General features: G+C 41.3%; 1 long non-coding RNA gene across 1 annotated transcript; it reads right to left on the reverse strand.

Moving 5' to 3' along the window:
• Positions 1-8,575: 8,575 nt before the first annotated feature.
• Positions 8,576-21,703, reverse strand: LOC149972010 (uncharacterized). Its single transcript, XR_016491521.1, has 2 exons — positions 21,370-21,703; positions 8,576-9,395 (listed from the first exon to the last, which is right to left on the reverse strand). It is a non-coding gene; the product is annotated as an uncharacterized LOC149972010 (long non-coding RNA).
• Between the last annotated feature and the right edge of the window lie 294 nt (positions 21,704-21,997).

The following is a 21,997-nucleotide window of genomic DNA, read 5'->3' on the forward strand; positions in this document are numbered from 1 at the left end:
ATCCCCACAGCATGATGAGGCCTCCACCATGCTTCACCGCAGGGATGGTGCTGGTTTTCTCCAGACGTAACGTTTGGCATTCAGGCCAAAGAGTTCAATCTTGGTTTCATCAGATGAGATAATCTTGTTTCTCATGATCTGACAGTCCATTAGGTGCCTTTTGGCAAAGACCAAGCAGGCTGTCATGTGCCTTTTACTGATGAGTGGCTTCCGTCTGGCCACTCTAACATAAAGGCCTGATTGGTGAAGTTTTACAGAGATGGGAGAATCTTTCAGAAGTACAACCATCTAGACAGAGGAACTCTGGAGCTCTGTCAGAGTGATCATCGGGTTCTTGGTCACCTCCCTGACCAAGGCCCTTCTCTCCCATTTGCTCAGTTTGGCAGGGCGGCCAGCTGTAGGAAGAGTCTTGGTGGTTCCAAACGTCTTCCCTTTATATATTGATGGAGGCCACTGTGTTCTTGGGGACCTTCAAGGCTGCAGACATATTTTGGCACCCTTCCCCAGATCTGTGCCTCAACACAATCCTGTCTCAGAGCTCTACGGACAATTGCGTCAACCTAATGGCTTGGTTTTTGCTCTGAAATGCACTGTAAACTGTGACCTTATATAGACAGGTGTGTGCCTTTCCAAATCATGTCCAATCAATTGAATTTACCACAGGTGGACTCCAATCAAGCTGTAGAAACATCTTAATACCCCCAAGACATGCTAACCTCTCACCATTACAATAACAGGAGAGGTTAGCATGTTTGGGGGGGGGGGGTATTATATTTGTGCATCTGTAACTTTCTCACTCATCATTTTCACGATTCATTTAGGATTATCCATAATCATGCAAGCATCCATATTAATGTAGAAGTGTTTCTTTAAATTGATTCCAAAATGGCACAATACATGATATACTATTCATGTCAATTGAGCACAAAATAATCTGAAACACAACCGAAACAAACAGAAAATCCTTCCATCAAGTAGAGTCACAAACTTGATGTAATAATTTATTGCTATAAATATGGGACCACATACTTAACCTTTGACTACTTTAATAAGTGCTTTTGACCTCTGTACTTTTGGTCCCCTAACATGTACAAAAAGTGGTGTAATTTTTTATCGTTTCACCTGATATGGATGAAAATACCTTCCAATTAAAGCTGACAATCTGTACTTTAAGATCATAAGCATTGAATAATTTAAAATCCAATATGCTGGAGTACAGAGCCAAAACAACAAAAACATTGTCAATATTCCAATATTTTTGGATCTCACTGTAGTATAGGGACACTATGGAACCTGGAGCCTGATGGATGTACAGTCGTGGCCAAAAGTTTGACACAAATATACATTTTCACAAAGTCTGCTTCCTCAGTTTGCATGACGGCAATGTACATATACTCCAGAATGTTATGAAAAGTGATCAGATGAATTGCAAATAATTGCAAAATCCTCTTTTCATGCAAATGATCTGAATCCCCCCAAAACAGTTCCACTGCATTTCAGCCCTGCCACAAAAAGACCAGCTGACATCATGTCAGTGATTCTCTTGTTAACACAGGAGTGAGTGTTGATGAGGACAAGGCTGGAGATCACTCTGTCATGCTGATTTAGTTTGAATAACAGACTGGAAGCTTCAAAGGGAGGGTGGTGCTTGGAATCATTGTTCTTCCTCTGTCAACCATGGTTACCTGCAAGGAAACGCGTGCCATCATCATTGCTTTGCACAAAAAGGGCATCACAGGCAAGGATATTGCTGCCAGTAAGATTGCACCTAAATCAACCATTTATCAGATCATCAAGAACTTCAAGGAGAGCGGTTCAATTGTTGTGAAGAAGGCTTCAGGGAACCCAAAAAAGTCTAGCAAGCGCCAGGACCATCTCCTAAAGTTGATTCAGCTGCGGGATCGGGGCACCACCAGTACAGAGCTTGCTCAGGAATGGCAGGTGTGAGTGCATCTGCACGCACAGTGTGGCAAAGACTTTTGGTGGATGGCCTGGTGTCAAGAAGGGCAGCAAAGAAGCCACTTCTCTCCAGGAAAAACATCAGGGACAGACTGATATTCTGCAAAAGGTACAGGGATTGGACTGCTGAGGACTGCGGTAAAGTCATGTTCTCTGATGAATCCCCTTTCCGATTGTTTGGGGCATCCAGAAAAAAGTTTGTCCGGAGAAGACAAGGTGAGCTCTACCATCAGTCCTGAGTCATGCCAATAGTAAAGCATCCTGAGACCATTCATGTGTGGGGTTGCTTCTCAGCCAAGGGAGTGGGCTCACTCACAATTTTGCCTAAGAACACAGCCATGAATAAAGAATGGTACCAATACATCCTTCGAGAGCAACTTCTCCCAACCATCCAGGAACAGTTGTGTGTCGAACAATGCCTTTTCCATCATGATGGAGCACCTTGCCATAAGGCAAAAGTGATAACTAAGTGGCTCGGGGAACATTGATTATACAAGCATTGATTATGCAAGAATGGGCTGCTGTCAGTCAGGATGTGGCTCATGAGTTAATTGACAGCATGCCAGGGCAGATTGCAGAGGTCTTGAAAAATAACTTGACTCTTTGCATCAAATTCATGTAATTGTCAAAAAAAAGCCCTCGACACTTCTGAAATGCTTGTAATTATACTTCAGTATTCCATAGTAACATCTGACAAAAATATCTAAAGACACTGAAGTAACAAACTTTGTGTCATTCTCAAAACTTTTGGCCACGACCGTGGGAAGAGCAGACAAAGGCCTGGTTCAGTTTTTCGGTTCAGTCTTTCTTCACAATACTTGAGTACTCCCTCTCAATTTCCCTCTCAAATATCCACTGTGTAAATTGATTGTACTGCCATTTGTGAGCTATAGGACAGACAGCCTGTCATTTGTACCATGCCACTATGGGAACCTTTAACATCCTAATGAAAATACCAATCTACCTGTCTTGTGCCAGTGACATCTTGCTCGCTGGTGTTGGGCTACAGTAGTTTCTCCGTTCCTTTATTTGTGTGATTGACATCTTCAACCTTAAAAATAACAGATGACTGTAACTTGAAAAATGGCAATTAGTGAAAATGTAAAACAGATGTGGAGACAGAACGGGGGGGGGCTTCTCTTTCTCACTCTCTCTCTCTGTCTCTCTCTCTCATTCTCTGTTAAATATAGCTCCAGAGATAAGTGGGTAGGACACATAGTCACCAATTACCCCATGCTGGCTATTGTTTTAGAGAAAATGACTCAATATCTCAATCACGCTGCAGTAAGCCACAACGGCAGTCTATTCCAAATATGGTGAAAGATTGTGTCCAGACCTGTGGAGGAAGGAAGGACAAGGCTCTCAGACACTGTCGACACTTTGCCAATAGCTTTTCACAAGAGCAGGTTGAATCATCATATTAGAAGTTATAATTGTTATTTCCTCAATGTAAATGTCTTATCTATCGCACCAGTCGAATATGCCACTTTTATAGGATATGGAGTTTTGAGAACAGGGCCATTGGATTACACTATCACTAATAGTCTAACTGATTTGTATTATTCCAAATCGTTGACTGGTTTTAAAAACAAGAATGATATCGGATTCCATGATAAATCATATTGGACGCCATTTAAAATGGTCTCATTGCTTCAGCACTAGTTTACTGTCTAATAAAGGAAACAAGCCCCACCATATCACTAAATCTGCCTCCCCCGAAATTGAATAGCTTGTCACACTCCCTCCCTGGACAAGCAACTGCCAGTTAATATGGATCAGATGCTCAGGCTCCGTGAGAGAACACAGCTATTGCTCCAACGCACACACACACAAAGGTTACTTACTTTTAATTACAATAATATCAGTAAATATAGAGGGGTTATGTTTGGGTAGAGATAATAGAAGCCAGAGACGTACTGTAGCATAAGCTACATGAGTGCATCATTATGACAGGGGTCAAGCCAGTCTCATAACAGAAATTTAACAGCATCAAGCCACCATGTTGCCACTGTTTTGGGGTCTTTTATCTGGACATATGATCTACACGGTGTCCATATAAGAGCAGTGTCAGAGTCATAAGGAGCTATCTGGGCAGTAACAGGCAGGTGTAAGGCTGCTGTAGTAACAAAGTCAACTATGACAAATAACTACAAAGCTTCATGGCATATTAGCAGAAGCCATCACACACACTTTAGTTAAAATGAACATTACTTCTGACATTATCTTCAGTCATTGAAGTTGACCTAACTTTGACCCAACTACCACTTTAGTGAATTGGCTTGTTTTTGAAGTTTTTTGGCTTCAGTCAAACGCTAATAAATAATTCCCCCAAATTTCCCATCCAAACCACATGTCCAACAGTGGCCCTCCTGACCAGTGTGGCAAGCAGATGTAGAGTATTCTTGTTTTACTGGGAGGGATGGTGCCAAAATGTGTGTCCTCTTGTTTGTTTTGGATGTGAGTGAGTGTGTTTGAATTTCAGAGGGAATATACACGGTGTGTGTGTGTGTGCGTCCACAAGAACAGTAGAAGAACAACATTTTGACCAACCAGGAACATTTTGTTAGTTTCCACAAGGTCAAATGCTATTTCTAGGCGGTTTAGGTTTAAGGTTAGAATTAGTGTTAGTGTTTGCATTAGGTATAGGGTTAGAGTTAGGAGCTAGGTTTAGGGTTAAGGTTAGGTTTTGGGTTAGGGTTAGGTTTAGGGTTGGGGTTAGGGTTAGGTTTGTCTCCACAAGGTTAGTTAGTTATACAAGACTGTGTGTGTATGTAGTGTGTGTGTGTGTGTGCATGAGTTGGCTCCTTTGATATTGCCTGACGAGTTCTTCCACTGCTCTATGTTCGCCACATACTTCAGTCTGAGACTGCCGTCGTTGAAGTCGTTTGTGGTGACGTCACAATGAGGACTGTTGTACAAAATAAAAGACAAAAGTCATCAGCGATTGGATAATCTCTCACCAATCAGAGTATCAAAGCCAATGACTCATTTTTTTGTAAGCCAAAAGGAGTTTGGTCAGCTAGGAATCCTCTGATATGCTTTAACTTTGATTTGTGTTGAAAGCAGCTCTGGTTCTGTGCAGTCAGTAGTGGAGGCTGCAAAACTGTTCCATTTGGAGGGCGACTCAGAAACGCGAGCCTGTCTGCTTGCTGGTTTTGTTAATATGTAAATATAATCTCTCGGCAGTTTAAATTCAGCACCATGACAGACATTTAAATAGGGGAAAAGTACTTTTTGACTGATCAAAGTTGATGGCTAATTAGAACCGATCCACAGGTAGGCGAAGATGTATTTTGCATTGCATTTATGTTGGCACAATTTCACTCGTCCTTCTTTAGTGTTTTTTTTTTACCCTCCCGCTGGCACATTGCGGGGAGAATTTTGATCTAGTTAGGTGAAATGACATGAAAGGTACACTGTGCCATCTAGGAAATGAGAGCATGGACATGCAAGTCAAACCACAATTTATTGGCTCATTATGTTTACTAGGTATCCCCTTTGACCAAAAATGTTAATTTGTATTATATTAAGCATAACTGATCTGAATAAAGATATACATATTTTTTAACCTCAATTTATGTAAAACAACCTATGGAGGGAAGGATGGAGGGCGCTAGAGAGCTGGAGGATGAAAAAACACCTGGTGACTTTATTTCCCGTGAAGGCAAAGCTGTTTCTCGTTAAGTCTTGATTTGCACAAGAAAAACAGGCAATCATCAATGGTCAAGAGAAAGTGACACCAGAGAGTTGCCTCCGGTGGGTTGGGGAATCGCACGGGCCTCAAATCAAAGTGTCCTCGCAGTCATTGTCATTACCCAGCAGGGACCATCTCGCAAGACGGTGTGTGTGCGTGTGTGTTTTGGGAGGTGGGAGGTGTGACAAACCAGCGAGTCCAGCACAGGACCACTCAGTGGATGGGATTTGTAAGACATGCTGCTGAACTAAAAACAGCTCTTTTTCAATTTTGTTCAACATTCGGACAGCATCCTCAAAAAGATATTGTGATACTTTATTTTTTAATTTTATTACACCTTTATTTAACCAGGTAGGCCAGTTGAGAACAAGTTTTAATTTACAACTGCAACCTGGCCAAGACAAAGCAAAGCAGTGCGACAAAAACAACAAGAACACAGAGTTGAACATGGAATTAACAAACATACAGTCAATAACACAATAGAAAAAGCCTATATACGGTGTGTGAAAATCGCGTGAGGAGATAAGGCAATAAATAGGCCATAGTAGCGAAGTAATTATAATTTAGCAAATTAACACTGGAGTGATAGATGTGAAGATGATTATGATTTTAGAGGTTTAAGTATAGGAATGTATAATCTCTTAGATTTAAAGAATTAACTCGCCAATTACTGTATACCATCTATTATGTTTGGCAAAATGTGTCAAAGTAGTTGATAACCAACGGAATGTTCTATGGTCACATTCAAGGGACAGAACATACTACTCTACATTTGTTCCAATGCTGGACAGAGTTGGAGGTCAAAATGATTATTTGCTGTCTTGTTAACATTTTCTCACCTGAGACCAAAAGAGAGTAGGAGTTACAACTTCCAAAGCTGAAAGTTAAGTTTTTTAGCATAGCAAGGAACTCCCTCATCTTTGGTGAGTGCAGTGTGATGACATCCCAGGTTTGATTCCCACTCACAATCACAACACAGATAACTCTACTGGCCAAAATCTACAGTGAGACCTTAAATCTTTGACCTCCACTTCTTTTTAGAAAGAGAGTATATCGGTCTAGTGTAGTATGACGAACAACAACACAAGTTATCTCATAAAAGACAGAAAAGATGTCTCCTCTGTGTTTTTTCCCTATTCTTAACAAATTCTAATATCACTCACAGGGAAGAGTTAAATTGAAAGTTCACCTAATAAGGAAGACACAATTTACCGCAAGTAAGTAACTTTCCATAAAAATTATAATCACCAAGTTCAATTTTTTCTCCTCCCTGAACAAAAACATTGGTAATGTCTTCCCTGGAGAGTTGGAAGGACTGAGAACGGCATGCTGTAATACAGCCGCAAAGCTCAGCCTCTCTTGAAAGCACGAGGACTGACGAAGAAGAAGAAAAAGAAAAAATAAAGAAAAAGAAAGAAAAGAAACTTGGCACTTCAGCTCCACACTGTCATGTATTCTCACTGACATCATCATTGTAAAATTAGGAACCTGGTTTCTTCTTTCCTGCAGATGTGGAAGCTTGAAATTGCATTCCGTGGGCCTGTGCCACATTTCATCAGTGTTTTTTCCCCTCGCTCGCTTCCAAAAAGTGGGATTGGCCGCATGTGGTCCTGACCCCCTCCTTCAACCCCCCTAACCCTATTCCTCACTCCTCTGTACCCCCAGCACCCCTTCTTCCCTCTCTCTCTCACTCTCTCCCTCTCCTGCCCAGCCTGCTATCCGGTATCCAGAGTAGGGGCTACCTAATCCCAGGCAGGTCCCCGGCAGGGCCCACACCTGTGGCTGATTGAATCCTTCTGGAGTACAAAGGGCCTAATTTATGGCCCTAGAGGAGCTCAGGGCCCAGGCCACAGCTGCGCACGGCCAGGACAGGGAAGTTGTTCATCACGCTGCGTCTATTTAAAAAACAATGGTCACCGCCTAGATATGTTTCTGCATGGCCCAGCCCCTATCATTTCACTTTGACTGACAGGTGGGTGGCAATATGGCCGCTATTTGTGTCATTGGGTGAGAGAATGCAGGCGAGTGAAAGGTAGCGAGGATGTAGTGTAGGGATGGGAGTTTGGGAGTAGTGGGTGAAATCTGACCATATAGTTTTCCACTTGTGGTTGAAGGTTGTGAGAGGGCACATCATCAGGTTGTGGTTTGGAGGGGGGATGATGTGGATTCGGGTCTGGTCTCTCCCTGTCCATGACCTATCACACACATACATGAGAGCCCACACACTCACACACATACATGCATGCACACAAAAACACACATCGATACACACACTCTCAATATCTATCTCTCACTCTCTCTTCCACGGCGATAAACATAAATCTACAAACGTTATTAGTATATGTTGTGTCTGTTGGCACGTCGGGTTAAACGGTCACAACTTTATTTTACAACTGAGCTATTCAGTTATTTACATTATTTACAAAGGTTACAACTAAATCATGAATTGCACGCTTTACATTACCTAACACTTTATACCAGACCAACTACAGTGGAATAAATTATTTCTCTCTATTCTGGAAATAAAGGTTGACATTTTGAGCTTTTAGCATATGTAGGCTAGGAGCAGAAGCTTGGGACACAAGTCTACCCGGAACCAATCCATTTGTTCAGGCCCTTAAAAATCCATTTCCTATCGGCATGTCGTGAAAACAAAAGACATCTCCTGTGCAGACTTGGGAGTGAGGCTACACTTGTGTAAGACTTGTATAGGTCAATGAATACTTCATATATTCAAATAATTTGCTTATGAAAAGCTGTGTTGATACAGTTGAAGTCAGAAGTTTACATACACCTTAGCCAAGTACATTTCAACTCAATTCCTGATATTTAATCCTTGTAAAAAATCCCCGTCTTAGGTCAGTTAGGACCACCACTTTATTTTAAGAACGTGAAATGTCAGAATAATAGTAGAGAGAATGATTCATTTCAGCTTTTATTTCTTTCATCACATTTCCAGTGGATCAGAAGTTTACAACATACACTCAATTAGTATTTTGTAGCGTCACTTTTAAATTGTTTAACTTGGGTCAAATTGTTACGACTTCTAGGAGTAGTGAGTGTGGAGTCAGGCGCAGAGAGCAGAGGGTAAAAGACAACTGTATTTATTCCGGAGAAAAGTAGGTCACGCCAAAACACCAGGTGCATACAATGACCGGCCCAAAAACAGGACACAAACAGTCCGGAGAAATACAGAAAAGATCACATCCACAAAACGAACAGAGAAACAAGCCCGGGCTTACTGGGTTAAAATAGCCCACAATCACAACCTAAACACAAAACAGGTGCAACTAATCAGACAGATAACTAAATGAAACAGAAAAGGGGATCGGGTGGCAGCTAGTAGGCCGGCGACAACAACCGCCGAGCGCCGCCCGAACAGGAAGAGGCACCATCTTCAGCGGGATTCGTGACAGTACCCCCCCCCCGACACGCGGCTCCCGCAGCGTGCCGACCCCGGCCTCGAGGGCGACCCGGAGGGCGAGGCGCAGTGGCGATCCGGGTGGAGGCGGAGGAAGTCCCTCAAGAGGGAAGGATCTAGAATGCCACCCCCCCCCCTGGTACCCAGCACCTCTCCTCCGGACCGTACCCCTCCCAGTCCACGAGGTACTGCAGGCCCCTCACGCGGCGTCTCGAGTCCAGAATAGCTCGTACTGTGTACGCCGGGGACCCCTCGATGTCCAGAGGGGGCGGAGGGACCTCCGGCACCTCACCTTCTTGAAGGGGACCAGCTACCACCAACCTGAGGAGAGACACATGAAACGAGGGGTTAATGCGATAGTAAGAGGGAAGTTGCAATCTATAACACATATATCCGCCTCAGGACTTTAAATGGCCCCACACACTGCGGCCCCAGCTTCCGGCAGGGCAGGCGGAGGGGCAGGTTTCGGGTCGAGAGCCAGTCAGTAAACAGCGCCTTCAACTGGTTGAAAGCTCCATCTGCCTCGGCCAACCACCGTAGACGCACTGGCCCCTCCTTCAGCAGTGAGGTAATAGGTGCCACCACTTGGCCAAAACGCCAGATAAACCTCCGGTAGTGATTGGCAAACCCTAAAAACCGCTGCACCTCCTTTACCGTGGTTGGAGTCGGCCAATTACGCACGGCGTTAACGCGGTAACACTCAATCACCACCCCCGAGGTGGAAATGCGATAACCCAGGAAGGAAACTGCTCATTTGGAGAACACACATTTCTCAGCCTAAACACAAAACAGGTGAAACTAATCAGACAAAACTAAATGAAACAGAAAAGGGGATCAGTGGCAGCTAGTAGGCCAGCGACGACGACCGCCGAGCGCCACCCGAACAGGAAGAGGCACCATCTTCGGCGGTATTCGTGACACAAATGTTGGGTGTATTTTGGCCCATACCTCCTGACAAAGCTGGTGTAACTGAATCAGGTTTGTAGGCCTCCCTGCTTGCAAACGCTTTTTCAGTTCTGCCCACAAATTTTCTATAGGAATGAGGTTAGGGCTTGTGATGGCCAATACCTTGACTTTGTTGTCATTAAGTCATTTATTACAACTTTGGAAGTATGCTTGGGGTCATTGTCCATTTGGAAGACACATTTGCGACCAAGCTTTAACTTTCAGACTGATGTCTTGAGATGTTACTTGAATATATCCACATAATTTCCTTCCTCCTAGACATGAATTCTGGATCATCCATTTTCAAAATGCCTGAAGGCACCACGTTCATCTGTAAAAACAATAGTAAGCAAGTATAAACACCATTGGACAAAGCAGCCATCATACCGCTCAGGAAGGAGACGTGTTCTGTCTCCTAGAGATTAACATACTTTGGTGCGAAAAGTGCAAATCAATCCCAGAACAACAGCAAAGGACATTGTGAAGATGCTGGAGGAAACGGGTATAAAGTCTCTATATCCACTGTAAAACTAATCCTATATCGGCATGACCTGAAAGGCCGCTCAGCAAAGAAGAAGCCACTGCTCTAAAACCGCCATAAAAAAAGCCAGACTACGGTTTAAAACTGAACATGGGAAGATCTAACTTTTTGGAGAAATGTCCTCTGGTCTGATGAAACAAAAATAGAACTGTTTGGCCATAATGACCATCGTAATGTTTGGAGGAAAAAGGGGGAAACTTGCAAGCCGAATAACACCATCCCAACCGTGAAGCACAGGGGTGGCAGCATCATGTTGAAGGGGGTGCTTTGCTGCAGGAGGGACTGGTGAACTTCACAAAATAGATGGCAACATGAGGGAGGAAAATTATGTTTATATACTGAAGCAATATCTCAAGACATCAGTCAGGAAGTTAAACCTTGGTCGCAAATGGGTCTTCCAAATGGACAATGACCCCAAGCATACTTCCAAAGTTGTGGCAAAAGTAAAGGTATTGGAGTGGCTATCACAAAGCCCTGACCTCAATCCCATTGAAAATTTGTGGGCAGACCTGAAAAAGCATGTGCGAGCAAGGAGGCCTACATACCTGACTCAGTTACACCAGCTCTGTCAGGAGGAATGGGCGAAAATTCACCCAACTTATTATTGGGACGCTTGGGGAAGGCTACCCGAAACGTTTGACCCAAGTTAAGCAATTTGAAAGGCAATGTTACCAAATACTAATTGAGTGTATGTAAACTTCAGACCCACTGGGAATGTGATGAAAGAAATAAAAGCTGAAATAAATAATTATCTCTACTATTATTCTGACATTTCCCATTCTTAAAATAAAGTGGTGATCCTAATTGACCTAAAACAGGGCATTTTTACTAGGATTAAATGTCAGGAATTGTGAAAAACTGAGATTAAATGTACTTGGCTAAGGTGTAAACTTCCGACTTCAACTGTATTCAGATACTATTCAATAAAGATGTTCAATTCATGTAAATACTCACCAGATGTATTTAGCGGATGTGGGTCATTTTGTTTCTCTTCCTGCTATAAAAATATGTTAGTTATATCTCATAAATCTCCATAAATCTTTGGACATAGAGATTTAGATTCAATCTAATTCATCCTTCTGAGATAACTGTCAAGGTAAGACAACATCATTGCACATTTTAGAATATCAGCCTCTTCCTCTAAAGGGAATATTGTCACACTTTTTACACTATTAAACCATTGACCTGGAATGAATGGTAGTATAATTCACAACATTGCAAAAGAGACCTTTCCCAGTGTCATGTGGAAAAACGGTTTAGAGACTATAAAGAGACTGATGTCTATAGGTGATTCATACTTGGTATCATACATGGAATGCTCATACTGTACTTTCGTGTACGGGTTCTCTGTGAGAAGACAGCTGTTACAACTGTATTTGAAGAAAATGACGCAAAAATGTCCAACGTTTAGACGTCCTGTTCTATTTAAAATGTTATGCTTATTTTGGGAAACTTCTGCATGGTGTGATGGCTGTTTTGCAGACAAAACATGATGCCCGACAATTGGGACTTAATTAAATGCCCAATGAAGTCAAAATCCATTTTTGCCTCTGTTTTGTATCATACTGTACAACAGTTGATGAAATGAACACTGTAAAAGTGTGAAACACTTGATAAGTGTTATTCCCTTATAGTTGCTGGTTAAAAATACAATCTACACAGGACCTCTAATCAGCAGGTTTTGCATTGGTGGAGTTTCGGCTTGCCTCGTGAAATCACCAGGTGGTAAATGAGTTAATAGACCAATTACAAAGAGAGTTCCAAACCTCTCTGCCAATAAGGGCTACTTTTTCAGTTTCCCCCTACCCACTCAGACCTATTTTTGTTTCTTTTTGACCATTTTAATGGAAAACTATTACAGTAAGGTACTTGATTGTTACGCATTAATGATTTGATATTGATGTAAAAATGGCTGCATTGGGCCTTTAAAAATGTGGGATACAGAAGACCTGTGAGTTTTCCCTACAATTATATGAAGTGTCCTGCTTATTTCACCCCTATCTAAATCAATTTGTTTTCACTCAGTTTCACTTAAAGCATATGGTCCTGGCAGTCTTGAATGCTGTTTGGAGAGCCTATATGGTCTGCCTACAAACAAAGTTCAGGGGAAACACTGTGGTGGGATACTACTGCCTCTGTTAAAGGGAGGCCTGATTCAGTCCATAACTGACCAAAGCCAGTTAGCCACTGTAACTGTTGCCACTCTCAGCCATCTGCAGCGAACCTTCAATGTAGCAGCTCCGTATGGGCGACAGCAGATGGGCGATAGATTTTCTCCTTCTCCTGTGTTCCTCCATTCGTTGAGGTATGCTGTGGTCTATTTGCGTCAGAATAAGGATCCGTGTTCATCTGAAGAACCCTTTTTAGAAGACAATGGTTCTTTGTAAGGCAAAAAGTTTTTGCCTAGAACCTAGAACCTAGAACTGTTTTTGGAAGAAAGGGTTATTTGATGTTTGTTTGGAAGGACACAAGGAAACTTTGTGAATCGGAATTAACTTTTTCATTGTATTTTTTCTTCTTTCTTTTAAATAGTGCCTGAATATTAGTGTTTACCTCAGTGTTTAAACGTTACCAACAGTGTATGGGAAAATGTGTGTATGTACAGTTGAAGTCGGAAGTTTACATACACTTAGATTGGTGTCATTAAAACTCGTTTTTCAACCACTCCACAAATTTCTTGTTAACAAACTATAGTTTTGGCAAGTCGGTTAGGACATCTAGTTTGTGCATGACACAAATAAGTAATTTTTCCAACAATTGTTTACAGACAGATTATTTCACTCATAATTCACTGTATCACAATTCCATTGGGTCAAAAGATTACATACACTAACTTGACTGTGCCTTTAAACAACTTGGAAAATTCCAGAAGATTATGTCATGGCTTTAGAAGCTTCTGATAGGCTAAATGACATAATTTGTAGTTCAAGGCCTCCCTTCAAACTCAGTGCCTCTTTGCTTGACATCATGGGAAAATCAAACGAAATCAGACAAGACCTCAGAAAAACAATTGTAGACCTCCACAAGTCTGGTTCATCCATGGGAGCAATTTCCAAACACTTGAAGGCACCACGTTCATCTGTACAAACAATAGTGCGCAAGCTTAAAACACTATGGGACCACACAGCCGTCACACCGCTCAGGTAGGAGAGGCGTTCTGTCTCCTAGAGATTAATGTACTTTGGTGCGAAAAGTGCAAATCAATCCCAGAACAACAGCAAAGGACATTGTGGAGATTCTGGAGGAAACAGGTGCACAAGTATCAAAATCTACAATGAAACGAGTCCAATATCGACATAACCTGAAAGGCCGCTCAGCAAGGAAGAAGCCACTGCTCCAAAACCGCCATAAAAATGCCAGACTACGGTTGAGGACAAAGATCGTACTTTTTGGAGAAATGCCCTCTGGTCTGATGAAACAAAAATAGAACTGTTTGGCCATAATGACCATCATTATGTATGGAGGAGCCGAAGAGCTCCATCCCAACCGTGAAGCACAGGGGTGGCAGCATCATGTTGTGGGGGTGCACTTCACAAAATAGATGGCATCATGAAGGAGGAAAATGATGTGGATATATTGAAGCAACATCTCAAGACATCAGTCAGGAAGTTAAAGCTTGGTCGCAAATGGGTTTTCCAAATGGACAATGACCCCAAGCATACTTCCAAAGTTGTGGCAAAATGGCTTAAGGACAACAAAGTCAAGGTATTTGAGTTGCCATCACAAAGCCCTGACCAAATCCCATGGGAAATTTGTGGGCAGAACTGAAAAAGCGTGTGCGAGCAAGGAGGCCTACAAACCTGACTCAGTTACACAAGCTCTGTCAGGAGGAATGGGCCAACATTCACCCACAAGCTTGTGGAAGGCTTCCCGAAACCTTTGACCCAAGTTAAATAATTTAAAGGCAATGAAACAAAATATTAATTGAGTGTATGTAAATTTCTGACCCACTGGAAATGTGATGAAACAAATAAAAGCTGAAATAAATCATTCTCTCTACTATTATTCTGACATTTCACATTCTTAAAATAAAGTGGTGATCCTAACTGACCTAAGACAGGGAATTCTTATTTGGGTTAAATGTCAGGAATTGGGAAAAACTGAGTTTAAATGTATTTGGCTAAGGTGTATGTAAACCTCCGACTCCGGCTGTATCTGGTATTCTCTTAATCATTTCAGATATACAGTAGTTAAATAGTTGATGTGCTTGCCATGATTTCTCTCTTTTAAATTATAATCTTCTGTGAATTTATTGAGCAGAGAGTATAGGTGAATAGAAGGGAGTATGAGTGAACCAGCAGTGTATTGTATGGTACACAGCAAATTAGCCAGTTTTAACTAGTGTTGATTTTTCAGTGTAACATTGCGTAAAAATAACACTCAGTGGTGAAAAAGAGCACCAGTGATGGTATTAATAGCCAGAGTTCAGTGTGATGGTGTCATTATTACTCTATGTAGAGTAAAACACTCAAAACCAGGCACCCATCATTATCATATTATTTATTTTCAGAATTGTTTGTTGCAATATCTGTTTTTATATGTACACTGATTATTGTATTAATTCTATGCTACACAAAGATAAATAACGTACATTGTTCTAAACCAGTGGTTCTAAACCAGTGGTTCCCAACCTTTTATAGTTTCATACCCCTTCAAATATTAAACCTCCAGCTGCGTACCCACTCTAGCACCAGGGTCAGCACAAATGTTGTTTTTTGCCATCATTGTAAGCCTGCCACACACACACTATACAATACATTTATTAAACGTACGAATGAGTGTGAGTTGTTATCACAACCCGGTTCGTGGGAAGTGACAAAGAGCTCTTATAGGACCAGGGCATAATTAATAATATAATACAAATCAATAATTTTGCTCTTTATTTAACCATCTTACATATAAAACCTTATTTGTTCATCAGAAATTGTGAATAACTCACCACATGTAAATGAGAACGATGTGCTTGAAAGGATGCACATGACTCTGCAATGTTGGGTTGTATTGGAGAGAGTCTCAGTCTTAAATCATTTTCCACACACAGTCTGTGCCTTCATTTAGTTTTCATGCTAGTGAGGTCTGAGAATCCACTCTCACATAGGTACGTGGTTGCAAAGGGCATCAGTGTCTTACAGCGCGATTTTCCAAGGCAAGACACTATAAGCACACTGCCTTCTGATTAAGTTCAATTTTCACAGAACCACTTGTTGCAATTTCGATGAGGCTCTCTTGTTCAGAGGCAGGGCATGAACGGGATAACGAATCCAGTTGTTTGTGTCGTCCGTTTTGGGAAAGTACCTGCGTAATTGCACACCCAGCTCACTCAGGTACTTCGGTATATCACATTTGACATTGTCCGTAAGCTTGAGTTCATTTGCACGCAAAAAAAAACATACCATAATGGGAAGACCTTGTTACTGCAGACAGAGAAGAGCCCCAATATCTTAATCATAGCCTCAATTTTTTTCTGCACATTGAATATAGTTGCGGAGCGTCCCTGTAATCCTAGATTCAGATCATTCAGGCAAGAAAAAACATCACCTAGATAGGCCAGTCATGTAAGAAACTCGTCATCATGCAATCGGTCAGACAAGTGAAAATTATGGTCAGTAAATAAAACTTTAAGCTCGTCTCTCAAAAAAACGTGTCAATACTTTGCCCCTTGATAACCTGTAAATTGTAAAAGCTTTACATGGTCGCTACCCATATCATTGCCCATATCATATCATTTCATAATGCAGAAAATACACGAGAGTTCAAGTTAACCATTTTCACTGTAGTGTCCAAAATGTCTTTCAAGCTGTCAGGCATTCCCTTGGCAGCAAGAGCCTCTCAGTGGATGCTGCAGTGTACCCAAGTGGCATTGGGAGAAATTGCTTGCACGCGCGTTACCACTCCACCGTGTCTCCCTGTCATGGCTTTTGCCCCATCAGTACAGATACCAACACATCTTGACCACCAAAGTCAATTTGATGTCAAAAAGCTGTTGATTACTTTAAAAATATCCTCTCCTGTTGTCCTGGTTTCCAGTGGTTTGCAGAAGAGGATGTCTTCCTTAATTGACCCCCATAAACATAACGGACATATACCAGGAGCTGTGCCAGGCCCGGCATGTCTGTTGACTCATCCTATAAGGGATCAAGGTAAGACCCAAGTGCAGACTGGGTGAAGTAACAATGTTTATTGTAACAACAGGGGCAGGCAAACGACAGGTCAAGGCAGGTAGGGGTCGACTATCTAGAGTAAGAGCAAAGGTACAGGACGGCAGGCAGGATCAGGGTCAGGCACAGACAGACAGAAAACACAGGTATAAATACCCAGAGGATAAATGGAGAAGATGGGCGACACCTGGACGGGGTGGAGACAAGCACAAGGTCAGGTGTAACACATCAGGGTGTGACACATCCAGCTGTAAAGTATAGAATTCCCTGGCTTGTATGCGTTGCAGTAATTGTTTTAAAACATCTCTTGCTATGTCACTGATGTGTCGTGAAACAGTGTTGTTTGATGAAGGAATTGTCTGTATAGTTTTTTGGGCCTTTTCCCCTAGTATTGTCCCAGCCATATCCGTGACAGCAGGAAGAATTCAGTCCTCCACAATAGTAGCTCGGTAGCTCACCATTTAAGCTTCTAGCCCGTTCTTATTAATGGTATCTGTTGCTTTATTACATGTCTTACTACTCGAAAGTCGTCTTAAGTTTTTCAGATTGGCATGTTATTTTTCGAAATGTCTGCGCAAGAGTGACAGTTTCATCGAGTTGTGAGATAGTACTTTTGCACATATAACACACTGTGGCTGAGGAAAGGCACTACTCCCAATATAAGTGAAACCCAAATCCATGTAGTTCTCGTCATATTTAATTTTCTCGTAACAGTTAATGTGATTGGATGTTAATTATTTGACTAGACTATCTGTATTTGACATTGTGTTGTTATTTCGCTGAACACTAAATGGTTTAATTTTATTTTTTGCAATGAAACGAGGCTACTTGGGTGAGAAAACAAACTCACACAAATGTATAGCCCCGTTGGAATATCGAAATGGACGGGTTGAAAATTTGGCTTACCCCCGACGACATTGTATACCCAAGTTTAGGAATAGCCGTTCTAAACTTATCCAATCTGTTAGTAGTTGGACTTATTGCACCCGTTACTGAGATGGTTGTTCCAGTTTAAATGATTTCGGTTGTTCCATAAACCAATCTTCTGTCTCCTGGCAGTCATTTGAATGCAGTTTGCGAGTGATAAAACATTCAAGTTGTGGATATCCTCACTCTGGCTAGATTCCAATAGGAATTACACATTACTCTGCAAGCCAGCATAATGTAGACCTGATGTGGCCTGCAAACTAGGAGTTTACTGACAACACTTTATTAGGTATAACTAGGCCCTCCAAAAAAAAGGCCTATGATAATGTATTGTCATAAAAAGTTTTATTTTAAACACTAATAAGGCTGGTGGAATCCTTCATAGAGGGTTCTAGGAAAAAACTTAAGTGGTTAAAAGGCTTCCTTCATAGAAGGTTCTAAGTAGAACCATTTACAGGTGGTTCTTTGAAGAACCCTGCATAGAAGGTTCTAGGTATAACGGTATGCAAAAGGATCTACCTAGCACCAAAAAGGGTTCACCTATGGGGAACCCTATATGGTTTTACTTCACACCTTTTTTTCTAAGAGAGTAGACTCATATTAGAGACTGTTACAAATAAAGAGTTTTGTAAATGTGTGATGTTTGAGAATGGTCTGTGAACTTAAGCACACTTGGTGTTAGACCTGTTGAGTGTGGGCCACATGGACTTTACTACAGCAACTTGAACATACAGTGCATTCGAAAAGTATTCATACCCTTAACTTTTTCCATATTTGTTACGGTACAACCATATTCTAAAATGGATAGAATAAAATAAAATCCTCATCAATCTACACACAATACCCTATAATGACAAAGCGAAAACAGTTTTTTAGAATTTGTTTGCAAATATATAAAAAATGTAAAACACTTACTGTATATTCACAAGTATTCAGATCCTTTGCTATGAGACTCGAAATTGAGCTCTCGTGCATCCTGTTTCCATTGATCATCCTTGAGATTTTTCTACAACTTGAATGGAGTGTACCTGTGGTAAATTAAATTGATTGGACATGATTTGGAAAGGCACACAACTGTCTATATAAGGTCCCACAGTTGATTCTTCCTAGAGCTGGCTGCCCAACCAAACTGAGAAAATGGGAGAGAAGGGAGGTGATCAAAAACCCGATGGTCACTATGACATAGTTTCAGAGATCCTCTGTCTAGATGGGAGAACCTTCCGGGAAGGTCAACTATCTCTGCAACACTCCAACAATCAGATCTTTATGATAGAGTGGCCAGACGGAAGCCACTCCTCAGTAAAAGGCTCATGACAGCCTGCTTGGAGTTTGCCAAAAAGCACTTAAAAGACTCTCAGACCATGAGAAACAAGACTCTATGGTCTGATGAAACCAAGATTTAACTCTTTGGCCTGTATGCCAAATCAAATCAAACAAATTGTATTTGTCACATACACGTGTTTAGCAGATGATATTGTATCGAAATGCTTGTGTTTCTAGCTCCAACAGTGCAGTAAAATCTAACAAGTAATATCTAACAATACACACAATCTAGAGTAAAGGAATGGAATTAAGAATATATAAATATTTGGACAAGTAATGTCAGAGCGGCATAGACTAAGATACAGTAGAATAAGATGCAATACAATATTTACATATATACATATACATACACAATATGTAAATATTATTATTTATTAAAGTGACTAGTGTCAAGTATATTTCAAGTCTATGTACTGTATATAGGGCAGCAGCCTCTAATGTGCTACTGGTGGCTATTTAACAGTCTGATGGCCTTGAGATAGAAACTGTTTTTCAGTCTCTCGGTCCCAGCTTTAATGAAAATCAAATCAAATCTAATTGTATTGGTCACAGCAGATGTTATTGCGAGTGTAGCAAAATGCTTATCATTCTTGATCTGACAGTGCAGCAGTATCTAACAGTAAAATCTAACAATTCCACAACTAAACCTAATATCGAACAGATTCCACAACAAAACCTAATACACACAATCTAGTAAGGAATGGGATAAGAATATATGTATAAAATATATGGATGAGCAGTGACAGGGCGGCTAAGATGCAATAGATAGTGGATGATACAGTATACTGAAAATACAGATGAGATGATGATTAATGCAAGATATTAAAGTGGCATTATTAAAGTGACGAATGTTCCATTTATTGAAGTGGCCAATGATATCAAGTCTTTGGGCGGTGCAGTTGCCATACCAGGCGGTGATACAGCCCGACAGGATGCTCTCAATTGTGCACCTGTAAAAGTTAGTGAGGGTTTTCGGTGACAAGCAACATTTTTTCAGACTCCTTAGGATGAAGAGACGCTGTTGCGCCTTCTTCACGACACTGTCTATGTGCGTGGACCATTTCAGTTTGTCAATGATACGTACACTGAGGAACTTAAAACTTTCCACGTTCACCACTGCTGTCCCGTCGATGTCGATAGGGGGGTGCTCCCTTTACTGGTTCCTGAAGTCCACAATCTCCTTTGTTTTGCTGACATTGAGTGAGAGGTTATTTTCCTAACACCACACCCTCAGGGCCCTCGCCTCCTCCCTGTAGGCTGTCTCTTTGTTGTTGGTAATAAAATCTACCTGTCATCTGCAAACTTGAGTTGGAGGCGTGCATGGCCACGCAGTCGTGGGTGAACAGGGAGTACAGGAGGAGGCTGAGAACCCACACTTGTGGGGCCCCAGTGTTGAGGATGAGCGGAGTGGAGATGTTTCCGACCACCAGGGGGAGGCCCGTCAGGAAGTCCAGGACCCAGTTGCACAGGGCAGGGTCGAGACCCAGGGTCTCAAGCTTAATGATGTGTTTGGAGGGTTCTATGGTATTGAATGCTGAGCTGTAGTCAATGAACAACATTCTTACATAGCATTCTTACTTGCGTGCTATTGCTTGTACAGATGAACTTGGTACCTTCGGGCATTTGGAAATTTCTCCCAAGGATGAACCAGACTTGTGGAGGTCTTGGCTGATTTCTTTTGACTTTTCCATGATGTCAAGCAAAGAGCCAATGTGTTTGAAGGTAGGCCTTGAAATACATCCACAGGAACACCTACAATTGACTCAAATTATGTAAATTAGCCTATCAGAAGCTTCTAAAGCCATGACATCATTTTCTGGAATTTTCCAAACTGTTTAAAGGCACAGTCAACTTAGTGTATGTAAACTTCTGACCAACTGGAATTGTAATGCAATGATTTATAAGTGAAATAATCTGTCTGTAAACAAATGTTGGATAAATGACTTGTGTCATGCACGACTTGCCAAAACTATAATTTGATAACAAGATTTTTGTGGAGTGGTTGAAAAACAAGTTTTAATGACTCCAACCTAAGTGCATGTAAACGTCCGACTTCAAATGTATCTCTTTGGAAAGCAACTCTTGCCCTGATTTTGTCGACTTTGGGTGGGATGGTAGCGTCCCACCTGGCCAACATACGGTGAAGTGGCAGAGCGCCAAATTCAAATTAAATTACTATAAATATTAAACTTTCATGAAATCACAAGTGCAATACATCAAAACAAAGCTTAATTTATTGTTAATCCAGCCAAGGTGTCAGATTTCAAATAGGCTTTACCGGCGAAAGCTAACCATGCGATTTTCTGAGGACAGCGTCCAGCACACGAATACATAACAAATCATTTTCAACCAGGGAGTTGCGACACGAAACTCAGAAATAGCGATATAATATATACCTTACCTTTGAAGATCTTCTTCTGTTGGCACTCCAAAAGATCTCAGTTATATTTCAAATGGTCCTGTAGTTCGATAAATTCTTCTTTATATCCATGAAAACTCAATTTAGCTGGCGCGCTTCAGTCAATAATCCACTCGGTTTCCATCGGTCAAAATGCATACAAAATGAATCCCAAACGTTACCAATAAACTTATTCAAACAAGTAAATCAACTTTTATAATCAATCCTTAGGTACCCTAATACGCAATAAACAATAACATTTAAGACGGAGAATCGTTATTGTCTTTACCGGAGATAAACAAAAAGAGCACAGCCATGCAGGAAACACTACAGCCAAAATGGAAGCCCTTAGAATAACTACTTCTTCTCCCTAATTTTTCCAAAACCCAGCCTGAAACTCTTTCTAAACGACTGTTGACATCTATTGGAAGCCCTAGGAACTGCAATCGGGCACGATTTCACCCTATTATAAAAGTGCCAGCCATTGAAATCAGTGGTATGTTGAAAAATAATTTTGGGGGATGGTTTGTCCTCGGCGATTCGTGTGCCATTTCAGTTCTGTTATACTGACAGACATTATTTTAACAGTTTTAGAAACGTTAGAGTGTTGTCTATCCAAATCTACCAATTA

Source organism: Oncorhynchus mykiss, chromosome 25 (assembly GCF_057628025.1).
Source record: "Oncorhynchus mykiss isolate SJ-2025 chromosome 25, ASM5762802v1, whole genome shotgun sequence".
NCBI lineage: Eukaryota > Metazoa > Chordata > Actinopteri > Salmoniformes > Salmonidae > Oncorhynchus > Oncorhynchus mykiss.